Source organism: Rhinolophus sinicus, linkage group LG17, assembly GCF_036562045.2.
Source record: "Rhinolophus sinicus isolate RSC01 linkage group LG17, ASM3656204v1, whole genome shotgun sequence".
Classification (NCBI taxonomy): domain Eukaryota; kingdom Metazoa; phylum Chordata; class Mammalia; order Chiroptera; family Rhinolophidae; genus Rhinolophus; species Rhinolophus sinicus.
Genome location: NC_133766.1, coordinates 7,649,384 through 7,674,093, shown reverse-complemented (window position 1 = coordinate 7,674,093; position 24,710 = coordinate 7,649,384).

The window sequence follows — 24,710 nt, the reverse complement described above, 5'->3', positions numbered from 1 at the left end:
GGTTTCCTGATGAGGAAATCCCACTGATTTCTCTGGAGGAAAAGATTTTGTCCTAAAATCTCCCCGAGTTGAGGGTCCAATGCCTTCAAGAAACGTAGCCCCAGCTGATAGCAGCAGCCAAGTGCAGGCTCCGCTTCTGCCAGGGCTAAGGTGGCTACACAGACCCCCAGGGACTCCTGTTCTCACTACCGTTGCCCCCACATCCATCATGACTCTGCTGAAATCGAAGGGACACGTAACAAGTAGTTATAAATGGAAAACTAGTCATTTCCCCAGCTCATTAACTCCATCTGGGAGGAATCATGCAAGACGAACAAAATTGAGTTGTCTATTTATTATCACTCATACAAACTTTTAATACTAATAACGCGATTAGTGAATGGTCTATTAACCATCATAAAATATGTACTTCCTGTGTTAAGGTCAACTCTGATACAGAACTCCCAGAGTTTTAGCCCAGATTCGAAATACTGAGAGGTACTCACGTCATTTAATTACTGAAATGTGGTCCATGTGCAAGTATTTCAAAATGGATACGCCCCCCCCTCCACCCCCACTGCCCCAGATGTATTTAGGGAAGGGAGCAGGCCTACGGAAAAGAAAATTTACCCTTCTTACACTCCAGTCCAGCTCAGCCTTTCTGTAGATCACAGCCACAGCTGGAAGCAGGAACGGAAATCAAGGCAGTGTGAACCCCTAAGTTTCTCAGCTATCCTCCAACTCATTCAACGGAGACCCTATCCAGTAGGTGCCAGGAAAAGTTCAAGTTTCTTTTCTGGAGACTAAACTCTAGCTAATGAAGTATAGTTAAGAAGGAAGGCTCTGTAGGTGACAAACATGGATTCTAATCCCGGCTCTGCCCCCAATGGCCGGCGTGGTCTTACAGATACAAGGGCGTATGCCATAGGTGAGAGGCCACAATAAGAAACATTTCTCAGCAACGTATCTGGCACAGAGTAAGTATTTAATACGTGGTAGTTCTACAAAAGAAGTTAAGTCCTTCAAATTTTCCACCCTACAAGTCTCTGATTTTCAACTTTCAATCACTCCCAAAGATCCATTTTGATGCTACTTTTCACTGTATTGAAAAGATAAGCTTTTCTTGTGGTCCAGCTGCTCTTTTGTCCTAAATCTGTCATTCTCAGTCCTGCCGTCCCACAAGTCCCATTTTTCTAGCAAATATTTTCTACTGAAAATTCAAACATAGGACGACCCACCTGACACGATTTCAAAAAAATGTTCTATCTGGAATATAAAAAAAGAAAATAATTTTATAACGAAAATAAAATAAATTTAAATATGTACATATTTCTGACACGACTACATTAAAAGACAAATGTAGTAATCAAATGCTTGAACTTACTTCTCATAAGTTTGGACTGAAGAGAGATATTCAACAAACATTACAGGTATTTTTCTTTATGTTGACATTTCAAAATCAGGGTTATCAAAGTGTATTAGTATATATTTGCAGAGTCAGCACAACTACAGTACCTCCAAATGCAGATTCATAGAGATGTATGTGGGGGAGGTGACGCAAATACTGTAGGCAGCATTGCCATCGATGGTACAGCTTTCCAAAATGAGGGGACAACTCTTGGCAAAAAGCGCAAACAAATCAAAAAGCAATCTTCCTTCAATAACACATTGCATTCCTTAGGAAAGTATAAAGTGTACAAAAAATACTTTTGTGATTAAGCATTTCTATTTAAAATACAGTTAGCTCCTAGACTCCGATCATTATAAATGGGTTTTCCCTACATGAGTGTTTGGCCAGACATTCAAGAGGCCAGCAGGATACGGGAAGATTCATTTTGTGTGACTGTCCACCTCTAATGTCCCTGACGCCTGCCTACTGAATGCCAGCAGCAATCTCCAATCATCCTGACACGGAAACCACCCTCACTATTTTCCAAGATGTCCCTAGGGGGCAGTACTTCCCCCCCACTGAGAACCACTCATCTCAACCAATGCCAAAAGCCTAGGAAGACAAATCTGGTTGAAACTTACGTCTGAATGTGCTCTTGACACGCTGCCAAGATGTACAAGGGAGGAGATGTGGAGGCTCCTAATGGAACGGCATTTTTTACGGTGTTTGGTGATAAAACTGAAGTCCATGCTCCTCAGTAGTGGTTTGAACTGTGTGTACCTTATATCCACCCAAAGACGGATAGAACACATTCTACCTACACATTCTAAATACCATCCAGTGACCTCCTCCCTGCTCAAATAGCAGTTCACCCAGTTCTGTTAAGCTCCCTCTACTTAAAAATAAATAAATAGAAAACAGTATCTGGGATTATGGATCTCAAAACGCAAGTCATGGATTCTGGTTCTTGTCCCCCAAATGCCTCAAATTATCACTGGCCAATGTTAGTTACAGAGGCCATTCTTGGGCTAAAGCAATAAGATCTCAGAAGCTGTGGTGGAGAGGCTGGCTGCCGCTGGAGAAGTGTATCACACACTATGCTACACACCCGCTCTACCAGTGGACGGCTTGAGTTTTTGCTTTCATCGGCTGGAACGTAGTAGGTCAGTTTATAGGGCCACATGGTGAAGAGCCTCGTTTTAACCCCACCGTTTAGCCTCCGCTTGCCCTCTGAACTTAAGCCATGATGGTCTTTCCTAATCTCCCAGGAAACAGAAGTTGAGCACCTGCCACACATCACACTAGACTCTGGGGATACACCAGCAATGAGATACAAGCACTAACCTGGATTACTTCACAGACGTCTTAGCGAGAAAGCCCGAACGTGAATAAATTGCTAAGACATGGCTATAAGTGCTACCGGGTTTCCTCGAAAATAAGACCTAGCCAGACAATCAGATCTAATGCGTCTTTTGGAGCAAAAATTAATATAAGACCGGTCTTATATTATATGGATTGCCAAGGAGGCCAGCAGTGGTAAGTGTCAGAGATGAAATCCGACTCCTGGCCTTTCTGGCTCCCGAGTTCTGTACGGGGAGACCCTCTGAAACTTGGATCCTCACAGGAGGAAAACTTGTCTTCAAGTCAGGGACGGTTTCTCAGACACCTCTGTGTCCCCCACGGGGCTCTGCCGTGTGCTGCGTGGCGAGGCACTCCGTGTGTGCTGGGTGAGGACACCTGCGCTCAGACGCCAGTCGTGATGCCGACGCACTGACTCAGGGTCCTGCTACTTGGAACTACAGGTGGCTACTCAGCTGGGCAACTGCAGGAAACATGTGAAATCAATTCCGGGTGAGGAGGGCCCTACTAACAGCTTTTCCTCGGTGTGTGTTGGGGTTGAAGGAGAGGAAGGGAAGTTGAGGCAGAAGGAAAGGAACAGGACGGTTTCAGGGCTGGGTGCTGGAGTTTCGTTTTCACACCAGGGCAGGACAGAACTGGGCTATGTCCCATGCTGAGTTCCAAGGGCCCATGTGAATGGGATCTTGACCTCAGGCGACTCCGAAGTGGCACATACCCTAACCCGCCAGGCCCCTGAGTAGTTGCTTTTATAGACGCCCCTCTGCGGACACAGTTGCACCCAGCCCTGTCCTAGACCTCGCTGCTCTACTTCTGAGCTCCAGGAGAGAGGCAATGTCACCAGGTCTCGTTTTCAGGGGACCCAGCACCGTCATTCCCCTTCTAGGGGCCACCGGGAATCCAGTGCCGAAAGTCCAAGGGACCTGTGTTGTCTTTGGCCCTAAATAAAAGTATCCCGGCAATCCATTCTGGAGTCCGACTTCCTATTCTGGAAGACTGGCAGTTTAAGAGGGGAGGGCGTCACACTAGCTGATTTTGTTTTCTTTACTAGTTGCTACAAGTGCAAGTTAGTCAGAACCCCCCAAATGCCACTTTAGTCCCTTTGCATAGGCCCTGCAAAAAGACTTGGGTGAAGCTGAGCCTAAGGGATGCCTACGAGCAACCCTCTGGGAGGGGATGATTAAACACAGGCCAGAGGCCAGGGTAGGGACAGCCCTCCAGGAAACCAGGCACATTCCCCACTACGTGGCTTCCAAGGACACCCCTACTCTCCTGTGCATGAAGCAACACTGCCACCTAGTGCCTCGTGTGGGAAGTATTCCCCACAGCCCCTTGTCTGGGGGGGGGGGGGGATCGGTCCTCCACAAGGGCTGCTGTGGCTGAACTGTTTGAGGTCCCTGGTCCCTGCTGTAGAGAAAATGCCCCCAGATGGACAGAACTGAGAACCGGGAAACTGGGTCTAAGGTAAGTGAGCAGAGCTGAGGTTTGAGAGCTGCTGGAAAAGAGTGTGGAGCTAAGTCTTGCAGGACCGGCAGTATCCTCAGGGGAGCGACAAAACTGTATTTAGGTCCTAGGAACACGATCCAGTTGTCACCATCCTGCGTAGGTGGAGGCCAACCATCCCAGTGACAGGCAGTGACCCGTGAAAGGACCAGGGGTCTGGTAAAGGGCGGGGGGTGGGGAGGGGCGCGGAGGAGATGGGCTGCTCTGTTGATGGAAGTGAGTCACTGAGTGCAAATCAGGACCTTTCTTTCTTAGGGGGACTGCCTTGACCACTTCATGGTTCTCAGCCATGGGGCCCCTAGTGAAGCATGAAGTGGTAAGCACAAGGAGACGAGGACGCCTCTGCCCTCGGGAGCCTGGCTGCTAGAATCCTGGAGACTGAAAGCCTGTTCCCAGCCCCCATCCCTCCCAGACTTTTCATCTTTCCTGAGTATTTGCTGAGGAACACGAGGCTGAAGGAAGACACAGGGTGGACGATAGAGAGGACAGAGACCCGTGTATTCCCTCCCCTTCACCTGCCTGCTGTGGCCTTCAGGGGAAACACCGGCACACCACAGCGGCCACTCTGATGTGAAGAAAAAGCAACCTCAGAAGCTAGACTGTCTGCAAAAGATTGCCTACCTCATTTTACATGCTTAGGGAGGTGAAGAGAGTTCAGATGGGCACACTGGAAGAGGATCTGAGCATGTGCGCTGTGGCAAGGTGGGGGGCGGTTGGTGATGGCGGACAGGTGGGCACGGGAGGGAGATGTACAGGGGGTGGGGTGGGAGAGGCGTGACAAGAAATGCTGTAACTGGAATCAAATCATAACGACACTCTCCTCTGTGCGGATCCTGAGACAGAAGGACATGGAGAGGGACGGGAGCACCTTCATATAGGAGGATTTTGAAGCAATAATAGATTGTCTTACAAAGATCTATCATTCTTTGTTTGCTTGAAATTACCATTCAAAATAAGAGACAGATTATTAAGGGGGATAACTTAAAAAATCGGAAGACATTTATTAGAAGCCACGTTAAAACTAACTGTTAAAAGATAATAAAACTGTGAGAAAGGACTGTCCATTAACTCTGGAAATTTGCTTTGCTGCCAATACGGTGCTTTTAACTTTTGGATTCAGTGTTGAGTCTATTTCTTTCCTATATATTTTATGACATACGGATACATATATATGTTATATGTATCAAATATAACGTTATGTTATAGTCCTATGTATTTTACAACATACAAATACATGCATATCTTACATGCGTAAAATAGAACATTGTATGAGCAAAACATTTGGAAATGAGTAAGGTTGAAAATAGCCAATTACTGCTAACCCAGCAGCCTTCCAAGCACTAATATACTATAAAAGAAAACCAATTTGTTCAGTCTATTTGCAAAGTAAAGCACATATTAGTCAATATTTTAAATGAGCTGCCTCGGGATGACCTCCCAAGGACATGTTAGGCATTAGCTAATTAATACTGCTGACGTCAACAGTAACCATGGTTTAGATTTATGCTATTGCATACATAGGTTAGGGGAAATTGGTATTGAGTCATTATCAAAGGTTAATTCCAGTAAGAACTGGTTATATTTGATTTATTGCATGGCTACAGAATGTACCTCTAAACTCAGCTAGAATTTTTCTAAAGTCGTGTTGCTGGTCAAGAGAGACTTGAGATAAATAAGCATATCATCCAATTACCATTGGAAGCTAACATAAAGCTCATAAAGCAGATGTAAACTCAGTCACTCGGTTATGTATATGTGGACACATATTTAGAGGCATACATTTTCTTTAAAGATCAAATGAAGGTAAAAAAAAAAAGGTTTGGAAAAAATATATGTCAGGAAATTGATTTTTTTTTTCTTTTTGAGAACTTTCAGATCTAAAATTGCTTTTGTATTTTTGTTTAGGAATATAAAAAATATACTGTTTAATCTGGTTTGCCCCTGATATTATTTTTTTTTCCTTATTTTTGAAATATAAATACCTGGAAATGAAAAAAAAGAAAAAAAAAACACACATAGGAAATATTTCAACAGAATCACCACCTTCCCCAGAATAACTCCCTAGCAGCCTACCAAGGTAGTTAAAATCCTTACCATTTGACTTACACCCTTGGACCGAGGTGTTATTCTCAGAAAGTCCCAAGCAATGAAAAGCTCATCCCTGGAAAGGGGCACCCCACATAGGTTTGCCTGCGCCATACTGAAACCTGTGTGTAGCACACATGCAGCAGGAAAGAGGCAGAGGGTCAGGGTTTTGAGCGGAATAGGAAAAGTTTTGAGGCTGGCAAAGAGTGGCCTCGAGGGGGGGCAGAGAGCATGCAACCGGGCAGCAGTGAGAAATCAAATACGAATGTCAGAAACCTGAGTTTGCCTCACTGGGAACGACCCCCACAATTGCCATGAACAAATCTGCATGAATCCCACCAGCGCAGAGGATACTGGGGCAAGTGGGAAGCTTCTAGTCTAGTTGGGGGTCCCTCAGGGGGTGTTCGATCCATGTGAATGGCATCAAATGATTGTGCTGATACTGGGCAGCAGAGATGGAGACAGAAACAGAGGCAGAGGTGGATGCAGGGAGCACAGAGCCGAGAGTCTGGCAATTCCACAGAGAAGACATGACGTGGATGTGAGTCTCCTGTAAGGCTGGCGTTGGCCGGAATTACACTCCTGCTGCGTTGACCCACGGCCAGGTGGGCACAGGAAGCTGGGGTGCCCTTCAGGCCCTCAACCATGACTAAAGGTGAGTACCCAGGAAGGGTATGAACGTAAGACTTCCCCTAGCACACATTTGTTACCCGTGGGCAGGAGGAGAATCAAACAAACACCACCATGAGTAAATCAGTCACTGTTTGAGCAGGTGCCCTTTTCCGAATGAAATTGCGTGTTATTTTTAATATCTCTTGTCCATTACTAAGCTCGGTATCGTCATTCTTCTTCTAATCGGTACTTGTCAGAGGAGCACAAAAAGGCTCACCCATCCCCTACGTGGCTGTCGCGGGCAAAACGTCTTTCTCACAACCTGTTATGCTTCCCAGAGCAAGCAAGAAAGAATTAGACACCGTGAGCAGGTGGCTGCAGCTTCAGAACTTAGTGCCTTGTTTTCCTGACAGGTTGTTGCTAATGACGCTATTATTCTTCTCGTGAGTGAAAATGCCCGTGACAGTGTAACCTCGCAGGCTGCTAGGAGGAACTGTTAATTAGTTTAATTAGTGAAGAGCCCGTCTTCCATCAACTTCAATCCCAGCCTTATACGTTCCCTCAGGTATGAGGTCCTGAGAAAGCACTTGTCAGGAGACCTGCAGAATCCAAGGTACCGTATGATGTGTCCTTGGGGCCTTCTGCCTTCACTTTCAACTTCTAATAGCAGCACCGGCCCTGTGCCAGGCATCATCTCATTTATTCCTCACAAAAATCCAAAAAGCAAGGACGATTCTTATCCCATATATATATATGAGACGACTGAGGCTCAAAGAAGTAACACCATTTCCACGGTCACAGGGCTACTTAGTGACTAAAACACACTTCTGTGTGGTCCCATTCGCATGACTGCTCCAGAGGCTGTTTTTCGGGCCCTAACTCCGCCCTCTCCCTCAAGCCCAGTGCTCTTCTGCTCTCCCCATCTCCCCCTAATGCTCTTTTCTCTCAGAAGAAACCCCAACACTCTCACGAGCCTTTAGGCCACCATGCTCGCCTCCCCAGGTTATTTGCATGCATGCCTCTGTTATCAGGAGAATTAGTTTAACTCTGAGGGAGCGTAATCCCCCAAGAGTAGTATATTAAGCCAAGTGGAAGGTTTTTAACTCAGCTCTTAAGAAAATGAAATCTGGAGGTCAGCAAAATAAAGCATCATGACTCCTCCGTCTTCCAGAATCGGGGTTCCTTCTCTCTTGTTGCCCCACTATCAACGCGTGCTTCTGCCTCACAGTCCAACTTAGCTACTGGAGCTCCAGGTGTCACACCCACATTCCAGCCAGCAGCGTGGAGGAAAGGAGAAGAGGGCATGCTCCTTTCTTCTAAAAATATTTTTTTTTTCTGTATTTTATTCATTGACCATTTACCCCTTTTTCACATCGTGCTCCTTTCTCCACCCTGTGGCATGCTGACCCAGTCCCCCTCCACTCTCCACTTATTATACAACCTTCTACAACCTCCCTCTGATCTCAGGAATGGAAACAGGAGCACGAGGAACATGGCAAAGAACAATCTGGGATCCTTTCGCACCCCAATAAGCAAGACATTTAGCAATGTGCAAAAGATGGCATTGTCATTTGAGCAGGATTCCCAGGGCAAATAATTTGCATTCCCACTATTGCAAACCCTCTCTCTTCTTCCTTCTTCTTCCCAAGTCCCCCCAAAGCCCCGTGTCTGTGTGTTCAGTTGAATCGCATGCAACCGTTTCAGGAGTCTCCGTTTACCAGTTCAGGATGGCCACCCATGAGAAAGCAGCTCTGAATCTGGAACGTCGGCTACTCTGAGATGAGCTCGAGTGTGTAGGTTGCTTCTTGCAGGCACACACCTCTTACAAACTCAGATTCAGATAAGCCACCGCACATGTTGAAATAGGCTTTCCTGCAGTTAGCAATCCTAAGTAAAATAACCGCCTTCTAACTGTGAATCTATTTAATCTGTTGACATCATCAAATATCTTCCACTGTGTTTATTATTTTATCTGTATTTTTTCTTATCTAAAGGCAACCTGATATGCACGACATGTTCTTCCCCCGTTTTAAGCAGACAGACTGGCTCCTCCAATCTGGGCAAGTTTGAGCCACCATCTTGCTGAGACCGTGGGAAGCTATGAATCATGGAAATCGGGAGGGAGGTCGGGACTGACGAAGGCAATGAGTAGGCTGGGCCCAGAGAACACCCAGAAATCAGCAGTCAACCTAGACCCTCAGGTAAGAAGCCAGGCCGTACAACCAGGGAGCTAATGACAATCAAACACACTGGGGTGACAGGACAGAAACGCAAGGAGGTGCCAGAGCTCAAATCAGAATTCCCCGCTTCTCTACTGCTTCTCTTAGGCAGAGTTCTCTAGACAAATGCTATCCAACAGAAATGTAATGCAAGCCCTACGTGTAATTTACTAGCCACAGTTTTTCAACAAGAAAAAGGTGAAATAAAATTTGATAACACAGTTTATGTACTCAAATACGCCCAAAATATTAGCATTTCAAAATGCAAATCAATATTTAAAAAACCAAAAAACAATTTGTGGGACATTTTACATTCTTATTCACATACTCCAGTCTTCAAAATCTGGTGTGTATTTTACACATGTGGCGAGTCTCTGTTCAGACCAGCCACACTTCAAGAGCTCAGTAGCCACACGTGGCCAGTGACTGCTGTGTAGGACAGCGCAGGTCTAGACAGATCCCCCTGCTCACAGTGGGGTCCAGGAACCAGAACCACCGGCGTCACCTGGGAGCCTGTGACAATGGGTGAATCTCTGACAGTCCCACTGAATCAGAACCTGCATTTTAGCCAGCTCTTTGGGTGACAGACACATCTGAGTTGGAGAAACGTTGCCACAGACAGCGGCAGAAGTCTTCTAGGAGAAAATGGTATGTGATGAATGTTTACGAAGGTATTAGCATCGTGCTACAGAAGAGGCAGGGAGGGGTTGCAAGATGTCCTCACTCCTGGCCAGTTGCTCAGAAAAAAACAATTTAACTAAATAGGACTAGAGTTGAATAGCAAATAGCTCCAAATGGATTGGTCAGAAGAAACAGAAGACTTATCATCTCTTCAGCAGCTGAAGACCTCTTAGTGATCCAGTACCCAGGGCTCAGCCTTAATAAAATGGCATAAGGCGACTGTGACGGTGACACAGTCCTTTACCTATGGACAGTCATAGGAAATATTTCCAATTTAGGGTGGGGGTTGGTGGAAAAACAAAGTATCTGGAAAATTACTCTGTTTTTACTGAGTTAACAAAACCTCACAACTTTCTACATATACATACATATTTCTAACTAAACATTTCAAGTGTCACCTTTCCCTTGACTTAAGAACATTTATCCATGTGCATCTAAACACACACTCATTTATCTTAGGATTCTTATTTCTAATTAAATTGCAAAGAGGTGTAAACATTTCAAACCTAGACCAGGGTGTTCTCATTTATTATTGAAAGAACATGACGATCTTGAAATACGTCCATACATACACACAGAGAGACACATCACGGACTCAGACCCAGGGAGATGTTGCAAACATTTGTTCAGTTACGATGAGGTGGGAGAGGAGCAGTAATCTACCCTGGATTCAAATGGTTATTATCCACAAAACAAATTAAAGCACGGTTGGCCAATTGTCCAGAAAGGATAGGTTGCAATGAGGCCAATGCTAGGCAAATTCTCCTATTGGCAGTGGCTCTTTTCAGCCTCAGAACCCCTTCCTGAGAATTGCAGAGGGGAACAGTCTGGAAGACAGCTGACGGAGGGAGCTTCCCACCACTGTGTCCCCTCCCCATCTACCGTGTTTCCCCGAAAATAAGACTGGGTCTTATATTCATTTTTGCTCCAAATGACGCATCAGCGCTTATGTTCAGGGGACGTCATCCTGAAAAAACCATGCTAGGGCTTATTTTTCAGTTAGGTCTTATTTTCGGGGAAACACAGTAGCAGCCAGATCTGGGTTGGAAGTCAAATCTGGAGGATCACGAATACTCCACAGAAGTAGAGAGCAGAACAATCAAAAGAGCCCTGTCCTTTCCTACACCAAGATCTGTTTAAACGCACATCTCCTGGCCTGAGGATAAACTCAAAACCACCAGCTCAAAATGTGAGAGGTAAACTGCCTTGCAGAGTTGTGTAGTCTTCAGAATATATATGAGGCAGACTCCTGGATACACAAAGATTAAATTATTATCTCTTCTGGGACCCTGGCATGACCAGCCATATACTCTGAAATTCTAATCAATTAAATCAAATCACTATTTACTATTAATGTGCCGTTCCTTGAAAACCAGGATTAATAAGACATCACTGGAGTCAATTTAGTACACAATTATCTCTCCAAAATATGTTCTCCTGACCTAACTGGTGTGGACTAGAAATCATGGGCAATCCATGGCCCATCCGACTAGGTGGCCATCGTTCTTTCATGCAGTCACTTCACCCGTGAGTCACCTAGTATGCTAGGGCAGACGGTCTTGCTTGGCTGTCGCTGGAAAAAGATCATTTAAATTAGCAGAAGGTTCCCTTCAGAGGCAGAAGGAACATGGAGGAGACAGGAGTGAGCTGAGCACGCGGCTGCCATCACCATCAGCGTCCTCAACGAGCCCAAGAGCGAGACGACCCAGAGCAGCTGCAGAGGCGGGCAGAGGAGGTTGACATGGATCCACACTCCATGCCCCCCACGGTCAGTCAAGAACAACACGCGGGTGCTCATCAACGGCCACGCCAACAAGAAGATCCTGGGCCGAGTGCAGGCCTTCGACTATCATCGCAACATGGTGCTGGGGAGAGTGAAGGCGATTGGACCGAGGTCCCCGAGAGCAGCAAGGCTAAGAGGTCCAAGCCATTCAACAAGGACTACTGCTCTCCGAGGTGTTCCTGCACGGGCACTGGGCACCATGGTCCTTGGAACCCAGGCAAGCAGGAGCCTACTCCCCGCCCCTGCCCTGCAAAGACCTGTCCTCAGTGATGCGAATAATAAAATCCTGTGTTTTTTGTAATAAATAAATAAATACGTTTTTTAAAGAAAGAAAAAGAGGAAGGAAGAAAAGGTGGAAGAAGACTGAAAGGAGAGGAGGGAGGAAGGGAGGACAAAAAGGAAAAAGAATACGCTGGCTTTTTAAAATAAACAAATGCGGCCAGAAGAGCCTTAGGGGAGACTGGTACCAGGGACTTCAGTGACACTACATGGCATTTAGGGGCTCAGCCGGCTTCCGGTATTCAGCCTAAGTTTCAGTCTCATTTATGTTCAAACATATCCATAGCTTTGTCTTAATATTTGTGTGGTTTTTAAATTTTAATTTGATTTTACGCAATGATGTTAACAACTGGATCCCCCAGACCTGAGCATCTGGTAGTAAGTTTCTGAGTGGTAAAATACAATTCAACAGAAATATTAGTAAGCCACGCCAACGACCAAAAAAACCCCTTAACTAAGAGTGGAGATGATGTCTGGTTCCTTTGACCAGCCATTTCGAATTCTGTTTCCTGCTTTGGGCCCAGAGAAGAGGGCTTTCTCTTGTTAGATGGATATACGCCTAAGTGTGTTTCCCGTAGTTTCTCTGTGGATGACATGACTAAGTGAATCCTTCTTGGACCCTTGTCATTCCTCACTCCTTCTTCTTCATGGGACAAGTAGCTGACAGGAAGGGCAAATGTGGGGGCAATACCAGAACATATCTCTCTCTTTGGGAATCTGCAGAGAGCACTCTTCTGCTCTGCTTCCACTACTGATTTTGCCCCTGAGAAGGAAGGCAGCATTGCCTGTGACTGAGGATGAAATCTGCTCTATTCAGGAGACCGGTATTCACGAACCTATCACACGTAAACCACATTCTCCAACGGCTTCAGGAGCCATGCAACTGCCATTTTGCTATCTGTCAGCCTGACATTTTAATGAAGGGGGACTTGTGGACAAATGGCAAGAAGATATTCGCAAATGTCTGAAACTGATCAATTAAAAACGAACAAACTAAGACATTGCTTACAAATAGGAAAGCAAATTTCGAGGGGGAAAAAAGGAGTTTGAAAGCGCTTGCGCCTGAAAATCAGATTAAGGCTGAAAGGGATGATACGGAGTAGGGCAAGAGGCCAGTGCCCTCGCTCTGCTTCAAGTTGGACCTTGTTTTGATATTTGGTGAACAATTCATGATTTCATACTTACTGTGTCATGGGACTATCACATATCAGAGTAGGAGAGACTTAAACCGATCTCCTCCAGTGAGTCACAATTGGTTACCACGTCATGAAATCAATTTATTGGACTGTGACCGACATTGTGAAATGAAATAAAATAAACTGAAAACCTTAGAGAGCATTATACTCTGGATCACAATATAAAAATATTTTTATTGTGAATTATAATAAAAAAATGTTCAAAATCTATTCAGGTTTTCCAACTTCTTACTTAATCCTCAATTTCCTCAACTGTAACACCCATTTTATCTACCAAACTAAGTGGTTCTAAATGAGAACATACACATGAAAATGCTTTGAAAACCATAAAGTTCAAACCACAATTAAGGTACTGTTTTGATTATTCATTATTATTATTATGATGATGAAATGTGTGAGCTGACCTTCAACTTTGTAAAGCTCTTCAACATGAAAGCAGCCATAGTACTAGCCCCACCCCCACTCTTCTGAGAAGCTACTGATACCACGGAGGGTGTGGGCCGAGCCCCAGATTAGTCGGGCTGACCATAGCACCTTGAGTCTGCAGGGAAGGATAATGGTTATGAATTATATAGACTGGGATCCAAATGAGCTCTACCCCTGACTAACTGTACAACTGGGGGTAAATTATTTAACTTCCCTGAGCCTCCAGACAGTATCATCATTATCGTCACCATCATCAACACAATTTTAGTTTTACATTCTGGAAACAGAGAACACAATGTTTCCCACTCTCACTGGAGCGCCTGCTGTGCCACCGGAGAGGCAGAGATGCTTCCTGAGCTGCGAGAGCGCAGGGAATGGAGGAGAGAAGTGAACGCAGCTCTGTAGCCACCCCAGTGGGACCTGTTCATGGAGCCCAGGACTCCAGCACCGGACTCTGCCGCCCACGCCCTGTGAGTACCACTGATTTGGCTTCCGGTGTGAGAGACGTTTCTCATTCCCAAGTCTCTCATCTTTCTATTTCCAGTCTCACAGATGTGACCCACTGGCATTTTGACTTGGGGTCGATGCTGGATATTCAGGAGAATCCGGGCATCCAACCACACACTTGCCCAGAACGGAAGAACCTGGGGTCAGTTAGGGATGGAGGACCTCGGCTCATACTCCGGTTCTGCCCCTTTCTCACCGGACTTTTGATAAGTCATGTCATCCCTCTGACCTTACTTTCCTCCTTCAGTAAGACCAGGTGAAACCAAGCAGAACATCAAAATGGGTACAAATTTGGGACTATTTGCATTTCTCCAAACAAAATGATGTTAATGGGAGCAAAACAACCCCCGCAACATATTTTATTTTTAAACTGTTTTAATAAAAAATACTGTTTTTTTAATGTTGATCTTGACTACTTCTATACAAAGCAACAACCTTGATTTTTCTCAAGCATAGTTCTTATCAATTCAAACACCTTCCTTTGACATTCAACACCTGTCACCATCTCATTCTTCCTAAAATGTTGACTCAGTTTTCCACTGTGACCCCTACTGTGCTCATCTTATGCTGTGGTCACACTCAGCCTTGGCATTTTCCAAACATGTTAGACACGTTCTAACTCCATGTTTTTGTTCATACAAATGTCTCCCTCCCTCCCTTAACTCTACACTTTTGTTCAAGCCCAGCCTACACATCACTTTATCTGTGAAGACAGCTCCTGTGTCCTCCCCAAGCAAAACTAATTTTGACCACTTCAGGATTCCCATAGCCCTGAATCTATACACATAATGCAGGGTGAGCCATAGGGTATCATCACGGTTGTATTTTTCCCCATTTGACCAGCAGCTCCTTGAGGGCAGGGACGACACCTCTTTCCCTCCATGTCTGAATTTTCAGCCTTTCCATCGCGTGTGGCGCTTAGAGAACACATAGCAAATGTCGGATCAAAGAACAAAGTTATCTTGACTTCTCAAGATTTACAGCCTCTGACAAGGTTATGAAAGAGATTCTCATTCTTTCTCCTTCAGGCAGCAAAGCCAGTTAGAAGCCCAGCCCTTGTGAGTCACAGGCAGAGCCAGCACTTGTGACCACATTGTAAATCAAGTTTCAGGCTGGGGAGACCAGCATATGGTCACCAGACATCTTGCAGTAAGTAGGACAGTATCTAGTTTGGAGTAAGATGCATGGTAACGACAACAACAATAAAAATCCCTGTGTGGGGGATGCTGGGAATCTTGGGGTCCAGGTAGATTGTGGGGCCCCTACCACAGCTGTGGAGTGACCATCGGGAGGGACGGTCAAGTGGCCTGAGGCCTTTGAACCTTCCCAGCCTCCATCACAGTACAGGGTCCTCTCCCAGGAGCGCTGAGCCTTGATGGAGCCAGCGCATTCCTGGTGCCTGTACTGGCTACTCTGACTTCCGGTCACTTCAGACAAACATGAGCCCAGAGCAACCTGCACCTCAGCGCTGCCACACACTCGCTCAGAACACGAGATGGGATGGGCAGGGCAGGGTGGTAGGAGATGAAAGACAAACGGGGAGGGAGGATGAGGAAGAAGGAGATGAACATTTGGGTCTCCTTTACCAACCAGACACAGGCTGCGTGTGAACAGCCATGTTTCACCCACAGAAGAGTAGAAATAATTGGTAATAGTGGCCCAGTTCTTACTATGGGCTTTGCACCAGGATAGGCTCATTAATCTCAGCCATATGGAAAGTATGTAGTGTTAGCATCCCAAGTATTCAGGTGAGAAAACTAAACCTCAGAGAATTAGGTACTGGTCTGAGGCCACACAGCTACTGAGTGGCAGGGCCAAGACCCATACCCACATCTCATCTTGAAGTCACTCTTTTAAATCCTCCACACGACAACCCTCTTTCCAAATATGTTAACCCTGTTTCCCAAATTGTAACCCCTTTTTCTTCTATATGCACTTCTCAATTAATTTTATATATTATATAAACAAATATATATCTGTATGTATATCTGTATCTATCTATATATCCATTTCAACATACATAGCTACATCCACACACATATCTATATATACATGTATATCTATCTAGCTATCTATCGATATATATACAGATATATAGATAAAATCTCCAACCCACATACAGATATATAGATAAAATTTCCAACCTTCATTATACTCCATATTTTGATTTATAAATTACTGGATAAAGCTAAAGCATCCCTAAGAAGTAATAGCCTACAGACACCCAACCAACTCTACCATTCAGTGTCTTCTTTTAAATAACAGATAAGACGCCTATAATTGTTTAGTTACTCTAGGATCTGAGGATGATCTGGGCCTATTTCTAGCCACACAGGACATTTGAAGAAAGAACTGTATCATCCACAGAGGGAAGAACAGAAAAGTAACATGAGGGTTTAATATCTCCGAAGAGACTTTTGCTGCTCACACTTACAATAGAACGTCAAAGCAGACCTTTCCATAGTTTTCTGTTCACCTGCCTAAAATCCCACACAGGATTCCCACAGCACTCTCATTGCTTGATTGAATCTAGACGTGGCCTCTTAACATCAGTATTCCAGTTTGGAATCTGGAGCCTGGATACTATCGTGCTGGACCCAACTACCTTTTTTTTTGAACCCCTTGTGGTCCCCTATATTATCCCTCTTGTGTCATTTCCACACAAACCGGACCCCCTACTTGACTCTGAACCTCTCTGGGAGCAGGAAGCACATTTTATTTCTCTTTGGCCTCCCCAGGTCCCAGCACAGGCCCTTGCACATACTCACACTCCACAAAGGCTTATTACAGTCAAAACCGTGAACTCCGGGGAACTGCCCCCGCCTAACCAGTCTGTCAGCGTGTGGAGGAGGCCATGCTTATGCTGTGAATACTGACCCCGGCCCTGACCACCCACTTGGCTTACCCACTCCTTAGGTCTCAGTGTGCTTCTGCCCAAAATGAGGGTTCCAGGGACTGGAGAAATAATGAAATTTTAAAATAATAATAAAAGTTCCCAGGGTATTTAGCTCCTCTAGGGCTTCTCGTAACTACATTGCTAGTCATGGTTTAGAACTTTTTCTTGGCAAGTCCCCAACATGCTTCCCAGTTAGCTGTTGACTAACTGGCCACAGTAGCCGAGCTCAATGGCAATGCCGGCAGAGAACAGGAGTTGGTCTTTAGCTTTTCAGGAGTGAAGACGGCACGGTAATGAGGCAGCCTCATTGGGCAGTGAGGGGATTTAAAGCTGCGTGATTTCTGCATGCTGCTGGAGTCGGGGCATGTTTCCCCAGGGAGTCCCGTTGATAAAGGCTAGAGGTTATCTTTGGTCAAGGTGACCTTGACCAGACCCAACCACTGTTAACACTGAGGGCTGTGTTTTTAGAATTGCTCATTTTGCAGATTCTTAATGATTCACATTTTGCTTATTCTCAATGCATCCATATTTTCAGAGCCATGCTTTTAAATGGTTGGTATCAAATTACCTGGGTGTGGGTGGGATTTGCCAGATCTCTCTTCCTTAGGATCTGTGGGGGACCTTTGGGCCATTTCCTCCTAGTCTTTGATCTCATCCCCTCTCACTCTCTCTAGACTTGGTTCCACTTCAAGTATTTCTTCTTTCTTCAATATCCCGCCACCCATATTAGCCCCGTTCCTTCTACCCACAAACATGATCGAGCTGGCTAGAGCCTCTTTCTTCAAAAACCCTCAAAGGGCTCTCAAGGGCCTCCTAAACTCTTGAGTACACTTTCCTTATTCCTGACATGCAGGGCCAACTACAGTCTAGTTCCAAAGTGTCTTTCCATTCCCACCTCCCACTGTGGCTGTCCCTACCTAGAGATACCCAAAACGAACTGTTCACTGGTTTCAACACACTCTGTGCGTTCCCACTTCTAGGCCTTTGCGTGTATGGTCCCTCCAATTGAAAGCCTTCCTTCCATTTGCTCTCTACCTAGGAGAACTGAGATACTGCTCAAATTCCATCTTTTTCATGAAGTCTTCTCTGATTCTGTAAATTCAGTATGTTCTCTCTTAGTTCCAAATCCCAATAACACTTCATATGAGAACTTCTCTTGTTGTATATATCGTATGCTACCTTGCACTATAGATATGTCTGTATCTGTCCTAAGTATTCCTAATAGATGGTACATCCCTTGAGTTCAAGGACTATATGTTACTACATCTGTGTGACATTCCAGGCCCCAGTACAGATTCTCACACATATTACCATTCTTTCATTAAAAAAAAAGTATTTCTCAAATACCTACTATGTGTCAGGCATTAAGATTCTATCAATGATGTGGTATACATACACAAAGGAATACTACTCTGCCTTAAGAAAAGATGAAATACTGCCATTTGCAACAACATGGATGGATCTTGCGATTATTATGCTAAGTGAAATAAATCAGACCAAAAAAGGTCAAGAACCATATGATTTCACTCATATGTGGGATACAAAACTGAAAGCAACAAACAAACGAGACAAACAAACAAAGAAACAAAAACTCATGGACACAGACAACAGTTTAGTGGTCACCAGAGGGTAAGGGGGTGGGAGGTGGTAGATGAGGGTAAAGGGCATTAAACATATGGTGATGGAAGGAGAACTGACTGTGGGTGGTGAACACACAATGTGGTATACACATGATGTATTACAGAACCGTACACTTGAAACTTATGTAATTGTACTAACCATTGTCACCCCAATAAATTTAATTTTAAAAAAAAGACTATATCCATGAGCAAACTAGACAAAAATCTCTGCTCTCATGGAGCTTGTATTTATGTATTACAGTGGGGAGAGAGAAATGTCAGGGGTGATAAGTGCTACAAAATAAAATAAGTGTGGTAAAAAAAAATTCTTTTAATACAGTCCAAATAGGATTATAAGAAAATATCTCCCTCTGAAGAACTGAAGGAGGCAGGAGAGTGAACCATGTGGCTTCTGGACACAGGGAAGAGTGAGTGCAAAGGTCTGGGAAATATCTGTCTGGAGAGTCTGCGGAACAAGAGCAAGGAGGCCACCATGGCTTGAATAGACTGAGACAGAAAGAAAGATATGAGGTCAGAGAAGTGATGGGGAGACATGTCATTGAGGGTCTTATAAGCCAGTATAAGGACTTCGGGCTTTTACTCTGAGTGCAATGGAAGCCACTGAAGGGTTCTGAGCGAGGGCTGATGCAATCTGTATTTTTACAAGGTCACTTGAGATGCTCTGTTGAATTGAGAGTATGATGGCAAAAGGGCCAAAGCACGGGATCCAGTTAGGAGGTAATGCAATTGTCCAGGGGGGAGAGAACCGTGACATGGACCAGGGAGGTAGCAGCGGAAGTGACCGAATCATGGAAACATTCTGTATGTAGGAGCAACATGGCTTGCTGAGAGGTTAAACATGGAGTGTGAAAGGAAAAAAAGGTGACTCCAGTGTTGTAGCCTGAGCAACTCAAGGGTGGAGTTGCCATTTGCTGACAGGTAGGGTTGGATGTTGTGCCATCTACTGAGGACTGAGTTTGGAGGTCCAGAAGCCCTCAGCTCAGTTGTCCTCAGGGACCAGCTGCAGCCCACACCCTCCAGCTTTCACCCAAGGCCTCTGGCATATCTCTTCACCACAGCCAGGCTTTGTGTTCTGGAGCGGCCGCACACCCCTCCAAGAGCTCTGAACCTCAGCTGGGGGTGGCTTCCCACATAGGCTACTTCTTTATCCCTCAGAGCCCTCCTTCCCTGCTTCTCCTGGTCGCTTTTTGCTAGAGTATAAAACTATGTACATATTAGGTTGGTGCAAAAGTAATTGGGGCTTAAAAGGTTAAAAAATCATTGCAAAACTGCAATTACTTTTGCACCAACCTAATACAAACACAAAACAATTCTTTGTACTACCTATTTTCTGCTCAAATCACTGGTGTGGTTCTGATTGGATGCTGACTGATATGGTCAGGGAGAGGAAAAAGCAGCAGCAAAGGAGCAGGGGATGAAGGACACAGACAGGAGGAGGTGGGCGGGGCCTGGAACCCAACTGAAGATGACAATGGCAGAAAGCAGGAGCAATCAGTGTGTCAAATGGTGCCCTTTATCACCTAAGAGGACAGAGAATTGACTACCGGCTTGCCTACAAGGAAGGCATTTGGTACCCTTCAAAGGAGAACCTATCAGTTTTACCTGCCCTCCTCGATTCCTGGGACCAGTGCCCTGAGTTCCCCTGGAAGCCATCCATCCTCCTCTCTCATTACCTGTGGTTTGAGGAGTCCTGATCTCAGAGCAGGGCTTGTGATCTAAGCTGGCCAGAGCGCTGTATCCCTCGGTTCCTGCCATCAGTTCTGGGATGAGTACATAACCCAAGTTGGTCCAATGAGATTCACGTCCAAGACACACCAGGATTAGAGCCTCCGGGAAGCAGAAATCCTTTCCCACTGGACGTGAAGCTGAGAAGATAGGCTGTCAGCCCAGAGATGCTGACAGTCATTTTGCCACCCAAAGGTAGAGCTTGTCTGAAAATAAAGCTAACACAGAGAAAGCAGAGCCACGAAAAACCAAATTCTGCTGACCTGCGTATGCGCTCTTGGGTTTCGTTAGCCTGAAGCCATCCCTGGATTTGTAGGTACGGGAAATGATACACTCTTTTTTTCCATTCATGACAACTAGATTTTAATTTTCTTCACTTACAACCAAAAGAGTCACGAGCAAAATAATAACATGTAATTAGTGACTGCAGGATGGAAAACAACGGATGAGCTAAGTGACTTGCCCAAAGTCTGTGTCCAGCTGAATCTCTATGTCCGGTCTTTAACCCCAGCAGTTCTCTCCACTACCATCATTACTCAGCTCAGGGAAGAAAAAAAATTAGACTAATAGATTTCATTCTGATTGAAGGATTTTTCTGGATTGTAGTCAGTGGCTATTCTCTTTTCCCCCTATGGCATGAGAATTTGTTATAGCGAAGAAAAGAGTATTTCCAAGTATCAGAATGGTGACGCATTCTGACCAAGGAAACTAACAAAAACACTTTATTTTGAAATTAATTGGAAATATGCAGAGATCTAACCTTTTAAGAACATCCATTCTTGTCCAGTGTCAGAGTACTATAAACCCCAGCTTCAATTTTGCCTTTACCCCCAAATGCTATCATTACAACTGATTTACCCCTTCACTAACTCGGCTGCAGACAATAAGCCAGTTTGACAACTGGTCCCCCTCAGCAATGGGTAGATGGGGAAGTCAGCTTCCCTGGTGAGTCACAAATGTGTGTTGAACCACTGTCTGTCTTCTGGAAAGCTTGCCCTGGCCACTCTGGGAGATGTCCCTAGTTAGACATCAATTTCAATCCCTGTGACGTGGACAGAAGACTCTGTCTCAAAGCTGTCACATGGCATCACCCCAGAGCTGTGTGTGAGCCCCAGGCGCAGGACGGTGGCATGATGACCCTGTTGCCGAAAAGGTGCTTTGTCTGTGTCTGTGTGTTTTAAAATTTCAGAGCTGAAATCAAGCTATGAAATATTCATGGGGATCTAAAGTAGTGGGCAAGCTAACGGCTTTCTTATGGGAACATCAATATTCTCGGAGCCAGTCTTAATCCAATATTCAGTAAAGCTTCTCTTCCCCTCTGTCACTTTGGGTTCAGACTTATTTTCAGAAACCCTCTGCCTTTTTTTCACAGTCCTGCTGCATTAACCGGATGGGTGGTGGCAAGTGGGCCAAGGGCAGAGCAAGATGACAAGAAGAAGGCCTTGTGGGGATAGGTTCAGGTTGGAAGGGAGGAGGGGTGCTCTCCCACACATAGTCACAGGTACATCCAGGAGAGATGTTTAGTGTGGCCGCCCTGGAAAGCTGCAGAATGCGTGCGTACTCGGGTGACTGGCTTTAGTGTTTTCGTCTGGTCTATGATTCCAGGTGTGTACGTAGGATTTTCCTTCCTGGCAAGAGACAGAGGGAGAGAGGGGGAGAGAGAAGGAGCGAGAGGAAGGGACGGGGTGGGGGCGGGGGGGCGGGTTCCCTAACCAGTGTCATGGAAGGAAATTGCCCCTGGAGAAAAAATTATTTTCTTTCATCCATTCTGTCTCATACGAGTACCCCTCATGACTGTAGCAAGAGGTACAGAACGAACGTCTACAAAACAGATCTTGCCCAGCAGACAGCTGGTACGCTCCACAATGACCCCTGCCTGTCCCCTTCCCACCTGGCCCTTCCCTTCACGCCTGCCTACCTTCACTCCCCACCAACCACATACCTGCCCTTAAGGTGGGGTGGAATGCTACATTCTCCTTTCCCCTTCTTAGCCTCTCAGTTCAGACTGCCAAGAAAGGGGGCCAGTTAGGATGGTGGTTTCCTGGTGTGGGTACCTGTCCCCCAGGACTGGAAGAAGGCCTGCCAACTCATTCCAGGTCTGCGCGCCTGAAATCCATGGAGCAGGCTTCTCCCCAGGGCTGGTCTGTGTTACTGAGACTTATCCAGCGTTACCCTTTCGGGTGCCTCAGGAGCTGGGGAGGCAGAGAGACTTCTTGGAGACTGGTGCCCAGGGCAGTACTGCCAAGCCAAGCTGGGAACTGAGGAGGCCCAGTTACAGGCACGGTCGACAGAGGTAGGTGTGGGCAGCAGGAATGGGGGGAAGGCAGCTCTCCACACACACACCCTCTCCCACCAGCTGGCTTCTCTCCAGCTAGAATGCGTGAGCAGCAGTGTTGAACACTAGGCCTCAAAGGGTGTCGGTAGCTGGAAACCCTACCCTGTGGCCAGGAGGAGGTGGAGAGGGGCCCTCACCACGGGCACCGCCCGCTGTGTTTCTCTTCCGAAGGCTCCGTCTTCAAATCCAGGCTTGAGAAAATAATTTTTGTTTTAAAACGTTCTGTGCTTTAAGGTTGACGTGCTGTACATGTGGGGAAGAAAGTGATGGCAGTCGATTTTACAAATCAAGTCGTTATTTAACCTTGCATGCTGAGGCTTCCTAACCACAGGGCTTGGAAGAGGGAAGTGTCCAGATTCAACGTGGGGAGCAAGGCATGTGGCGTCTCTCTAGAGAAGTTTGAACCGTGTCAGGTACTGAGTAACACAGGTTGACCAACAACAAAAAATGCAAGGAATAGAGGCCGTGAGAGGATATTCCCTGCTGCATGATGTTTCTCTGACTCAGTCCACTCTTGCAATCATTCAGCAAACAGCTACAGGAATCCCAGACGGTCCTCGAGCCCACTGACCTTGGCCCACATCACCTCCTCTCTAACACCTGCTCCTCTCCATCAACATGGAAATCAGAGAGGGCTAGTTTTTAGGGACATCTGCTTGTTCGTCTGGTACGCAGAGTCCGCTATACAATTGTCCCACAAGTGAAAAGGCCAAAGAATTCCCACGTCCTTTTTTGTATGAAGTGGAGTAGTATGTAAGAGGTGCTACTCTCCATGGTCTACCCCCTACAAGCTTTATAAGCAGAAAGCCCAAACCAGCAGGGTCCAAAAGAGATGGTGCTAAGACTGCCTTATGCTCTCACAGAATCTCGCTCGGTGCTTTATTGGACATGCTATGTGACCTTGGAAAAAGTACTTCACCTCTCTGGGCCTTCATCTCCCCATCTTCAAAATGGAGCTGATAACAGTAGTACCTATCCCATGCGTTGCTGTGATACTTAAATGAGGTAATATATGCAAAGATTTCTAGAACACGTACCGTGTTTCCCCAAAAATAAGACCGGTCTTATCTTAATTTTTGCTCCAAAAGACGCATTAGGGCTTATGTTCAGGGGATATCCTCCTGAAAAATCATGCTAGGGCTTATTTTCCAGTTAGGTCTTATTTTCGGGGAAACACGGTAGTAAGTGCTATAGATGCGTTAGCTAATGTTATTACTATAACAATTACCATTGGTTTCTCCAAAATGTCTGTTGCGTAGAGTCTTGTCAAGTTCCCGTGGAGAAAACCCCATCACCAGTTGATGAATGCAGAGATACTGAAGCCACTAGACGTCTGCCCCCAGGGCCTCATGGCACTTAGATTTCATCTCAGTCAGGTTTGATTCGGCGCTACCCAAGGGACAGCAAAGTTGAACTCCTATGACAGAAACAGCTGACTGTGAGGTAAAACCAGGTCCTCACCCAAGGCCAGCTAGAGAGGCTTGATCAGGGATTCCACGAGACTGCCCCATCTCCTTGAATCCTGGGTTGACAGACCAAGCATGGAGAAGCCTGGCCAGTCCTGCTGGCCCGTCTCCCTGGCCATTCTCTGTTCTGCTCACCAATTGCTCAAGAATATTGTGGCACAAAACTGGTAGCTTAGATGAGGTCCCTGTCCACACATTCTCATACTGAGGTCACACGTTCTAACAGAGGCACAAACAAATCCACTGGTGGAACCTACACCTGGCATTTGATGTGATGCAAAGTAACTAGCATGAAGCCGTGATTGCTTCTGTGTCATCCACTCTCTGGTGAACACTTCCTCTTCTTTCATTTAATCCCTATAACATCCCTATTGGAAGGTAGATTCCACTTTCGTCCCCATTTTACTGATGAGGCAACTGAAACTCAGAGAGGTTCAGTAACTTGCCCAAGGGCACACAGATAATAAGTGACAGAGCCAGGAACCAAATCAAGGCTTATTTGATTCCGGAGCCTGTGATTATTAACCACTAGTCTTACTCCTTGCTACAGTTAAACAATGTTTAAAGGAATCTACCATGTAAGAATGTTGATTCTTAAAGATTTCTCAGTTTCTTCTTGTTGAAAATTAAGT